The following is a 5,357-nucleotide window of genomic DNA, read 5'->3' as shown; positions in this document are numbered from 1 at the left end:
CCAAAGCAGTTTACTAGTAGAAGTTGTGTACACATTTAGGCTGCCGGTTTACAGTTAAGTTTGTACAATTTAGGACTGCAGTTTTACAGTAGAAGTGGCACACATTTGGATGCCGGGTTTACAGTAGAAGTTTGCACACATTTTAGGACTGCAGGTTTGTACAGTAGGAGTTTGCACACATTTTAGGGACTGCAGGTTACAGTGAGAAGTTTTGGTACCAACATTTAACTGCCTGGTTTACAGCAGTAGAAGTTTTGTACACATTCAGATCGGCTTCGCGGGTTTACCAGTATTAGAGTTTTGTACACCATTTAGTACTGCAGGGTTTACAGTAGAAGTTTTGGCACACATTTAGGACTGCAGGTTTTACAGTAAAGGTTGGCACACATTTAGGACTGCCGGTTACGTATAAGTTTTGCACACATTTAGGACTGCAGGTTTACAGTAGGAGTTTTGCACAACATTTAGGACGCAGGGTTTACAGTAGGAAGTTTGCACACATTTAGGACTGCCGGTTTACAGTATGAAGTTTTGTACCAACATTTAGGACTGCCAGGTTTACAGTAGAAGTTGGCACACATTTAGGACTGGCAGGTTTTACAGTAGAAGAGTTTTGCACACATTTAGGACTGCAGGTTTACAGTAGAAGTTTTGCACACATTTAGGACTGCAGGTTTACAGTAGAAGTTTTTCACACATTTAGGACTGCAGGTTTACAGTAGAAGTTTTGCACACATTTAGGACTGCAGGTTTACAGTAGAAGTTTTGCAGCACATTTTAGACTGGCAGGTTTAACAGTAGAATTTTGCACACATTTAGGACTGCAGGTTTACAGTAAGAAGTTTTGCACACATTTAGAGGACTGGCAGGTTTACAGTAGGGTTTTGCCACACATTTAGACTGCAGGTTTACAGTAGAAGTTTTGCACACATTTAGGACTGCAGGTTACAGTATAAGTTTTGCACACATTTAGGACTGCAGGTTTACGTTAAGTTTTTGCACCACATTAGCGACTGCAGGTTTACAGTATGAAGTTTTGCACACATTTAGGACTGCAGGTTTACAGTAGAAGTTTTGCACACATTTAGGACTGCAGGTTTACAGTAGAAGTTTTGCACACATTTAGGACTGCATGTGTTAAACAGAGCATCAGAGTTCCCCCCCTCACAACTACTACAGAATCAAAATACCAAAATAGATATTTCTTTTGTTGCAATAAAATTATTCTTATCCGATAAAAACAAATACAAGCCAATCGTCACCACAGTAAACAAACCTGGAGAAGTGTTATTGCTGACACATAATGGTTCTCTAAGGGCTCTTTTCGTCTTGTGTTAAGGTGGCGCTAATGTCAAACTCACGTTAGTTTGCAATTTCGTGATGTAAAAACTGTCGAACTGGCATATTCCAGCCCTAACGCCAGGTTCGGCAATTTAGCAGCATGCTTGCACTCATATGGGAGGGGTTGGAAATATTTTAGACATGTCCTTAAAAACATGATCCAAAGTGCTAATTTCAGGCTGCGCTGGTAGGGGCATTTAAGACCAACAAAAAGCTGGTTTTCGCAGTAGTTCTGATTTTTTTCCCATTTTGTTTTATTTGGTTAAAAACCAAGCATAGCTTCCCCTCCTCTCAATAACAGCTTTTTTTGTCCTGCCAAATGCAATCGCGTAGTTCTCATGACTGTCGATAAAGGGTTTCGCTTTTGAGACTGCTTGGAAATATATCTTTATCACCAAAGCTTAATTAAAATATAACGTTTYAAAGGAGTAAAACAGTGAGCAGGTCCAKATTATTTTAGGCCTTATCAATAATGATTTTAATCTTGCTTATTGACCATGTTTGGCATGCCCTTGCTCAGCCATATTGCAATTTACAGTAGGCCTAGCCCCTAAATCAGTGTGAATGCTATTGAAGCCATGCAATTACGTAGAACAATGTTGAAAGCAAATGGGTTCAAGTTCATGTATTTAGCAAAGATAGGTCTACATTAAATGTTTTTGTTTCTGTAAACCCTTTAACAAACTATAACGGACTAACATTGGAATTGGAGTTGATTCCAAGGAAATACATAGAAGATCATAAATACACAACTTTAAGCAACCACATACATTTCGCTATGGAGCCAATTCTGATTGGCCAGTGAGGGGCCAAGTCTCGACACACCCACAGCTTGTTTATTCAGCAAAACCCAGCCATTTCCCACCAATGCCAGCAAGAGTGCCGATAATTGTAATAGACCTTATAACACATAGCACTACCGCCTGTGCTTAGATTGACCATTGCATTAGGTTTGTTAAAATAGAACCCTAAGTATCTACTGTGCAGTGGAGCCGAAGCAATTAGAACACCCAGTGAACAAATATTCCCCAAAATAATCTGCCTGGGATAAATTCATGTACTGTACATGGAACACCCACACCACCCTGAAGGGCTCAGTGATGTGGAGCACCAGGAGCCTGATTTCACCTGTCATAACAAAGAAAGCTGCACATCGTTCTATCGTCAATTAGGGGTGAGATTAATGGCCTCGTGAAACCGTTTGCCCGTTGTTTATTTTCCCACACACTAGGGAAGGCCTCATGCTGCGTGGAGATGCAGAACACATCACATCATGTCTTCTTGGAACAGGCCTGATTTGCTGCTCTCCTCTCTACTACCCTAAGGCAGTGGCAGTACTACAGGGGCTGTCATATCACGAGACAAACTGAGCCTGTTGGGAAATGTTTTCAGTGCATTCAGATGTAAACACTAACACATATATACTGAGTGTACAAATATTCAGAACACTTGCTCTTTTTAATTTAACCTTTTTTTAACTAGGCAAGTCAGTTTAAGAACAAATTCTTATTTACAATGACTGCCTAGTGGGTTAACTGCCTTGTTCAGGGGCAGAACGACAGATTTGTACCTTGTCAGCACGTGGATTCGATCTAGCAACCTTTTGGTTACTGGCCCAACACTCTAACCACTTGGCTACCTGCCGCCTTTCCATGACATAGGTGAATCCAGGTGAAAGCTATGATTCCTTATTGATGTTTAATCCACTTCAATCAGCGTAGATGAAGGGGAGGAGACAAGTTAAAGAAGGATTTTTAAGCCTTGAGACATTTGAGACATGGAGGGTGAATGGGCAAGACAAAAGATTTAAGTACCTTTGAACGGGGTATGGTAGTATGTGCCAGGCGCACCATTTTGTGTCAAGAACTGCAACGCTGCTGGGTTCTTCAAGCTCAACAGTTTCACATGTGTATCAAGAATGGTCCACCACCCGAAGGACATTCAGCCAACTTGACACAACTGTGGAAAGCATTGGAGTCAAAATGGGCCAGTATCCCTGTGGAATGCTGTTGACACCTTGTAGTTCATGCCCTGATGAATTGAGGCTGTCCTGAGTGCAAAKGGGAGTGCAACTCAATATTAGGAAGGTATTCCTAATGTTTTGTACACTCAGTATATTTACAGATTTTCAAAAGAGGAAAGTTTTACAGTTTATTTGCAAATGGCTGGTATAATACAATTGTTTGCTTTGCTGTGTATGTTGTTAGTATGTTAGTATTTTTTCATCTCCAGCCACAAGCAGTTTCATGCAGAAGTAAATAACCTTCGGGCATGATTTTGTCTCTGAAATTAGGACATTACTGTGTGAAACTAGGACATTACTGTGTGAAATTAGGACATTACTGTGTGAAATTAGGACATTACTGTGTGATATTACCATGTGATATTAGGACGTTACTGTGTACATTTCGGACACTACTGCGTGAAATGATGACATTGTGAAATTAGGACATTACTGTGTGAAATTAGGACACTACTGTGTGAAATTAGGACACTACTGTGTGAAATTAGGAKACTACTGTGTGAAATTAGGACACTACTGCGCAAAATGATGACATTACTGCGCGAAATTAGGACATTACTGCGCGAAATTAGGACATTACTGCCCAAAATTAGGACACTACTGTGTGAAATTAGGACACTACTGTMTAAAATTAMGACACTACTGTSTYAAATTAGGARATTGCTGCGCGAAATCAGGACATTACTTCGCGAAATTAGGACACTACTGTGTGAAATGATGACACTACTGCGCGAAATGATGACACTACTGCGCGAAATTAGGACATTACTGCGCAAAATTAGGCCATTACTGTGCGAAATTAGGACATTACTGAATGAAATTAGGACATTACTGCGCACCGTTGTGCTTTCTACCATGCACCCTGGGGCTGATTCAGACTCAGGAAATGTACACCTTTCCTACCGCATGCTACTCACTTCTCAGTAGTTGGTATTKAGACTTACCTTACGCAAGCGCATAACGCTCTATGAGTTGGCTACCTTGCCACACTGAATCCTTTTTTTTTTTTATACATTTAATTCGACCTCTGAAAACCCTCCCGCAGATTCTCTTGGAGTTTTGCTTCAATAGGGTTTTCAGTAGATTTATRTTAAGTCATCCCTTTAAATATTGTGTACCTTTTACTTTGAATTTTGTCGACAGACTCACTAGAATAAATCGAGAGAATGGGTTCAAAATATTAGGGATCAATGAAAGAAAGACATCTAAAATCGAAATAGTTGCATATTTGTCTCTGTTTTTCCACATCAATTGAGATGTAAAAAAAAATACTCTGATTCTGTAGATTATTTAGGGTTAGGAAAGTATTTCTAAATTTAAAAAAGGTTTGGAAAGCCTTTATACAAAATATATTGATGAATAAAAAATACAGTGGTTTTATTTATCCTTAAAATGTACATATTCAAGTTCAATCGATTAAATATCCGAAGGGGAGACAAGTATACAATAGGGGTTTTACCGGTGCGCACGTTGTGCAAAGTGTAATTCCATGAGCAAATACCACACATCCTATGACAGGAAAACCTTTAAGAATTAAAGGTATTACAACATGCGCTACAAAGAACGTAGTCTACCTATTGAAAGGCCCTGGCCTATGTGGGCAAGACGCGCCGGGCACTCAAGATACACATATCCGAACATAGAAGTAGCATTAGAAACCAAGAGCCCAAAAGTCCAGTCGCTATGCACTTTATGACTGCCAGACACAATGTTGCCTCATTAAAGTACATGGGTATCGAGCATGTCAAAGTCCCGAGGCGAGGGGGGACACAGCAAAGAGAATCCTAATGTATATTCTGATTGGAAACCAAGTCTCCAATATAACTTCATGAGGACTTTCCCATTTGCCATTTCCTGTGAACACCATCTGATTAATTTATTATTATGACAACCAGTGTTGAGTATTTGAGCATACGCTTTGTCTACCTGATATGAATGGCTATACAGTTATAATATTCGAGAAGTGTATATTATTATTTTTGTGCTGCCCCTT

Source organism: Salvelinus sp. IW2-2015, linkage group LG23, assembly GCF_002910315.2.
Source record: "Salvelinus sp. IW2-2015 linkage group LG23, ASM291031v2, whole genome shotgun sequence".
NCBI lineage: Eukaryota > Metazoa > Chordata > Actinopteri > Salmoniformes > Salmonidae > Salvelinus > Salvelinus sp. IW2-2015.
The sequence above is the reverse complement of the archived record's forward strand: the minus strand, read 5'-3'. Positions refer to the sequence as shown.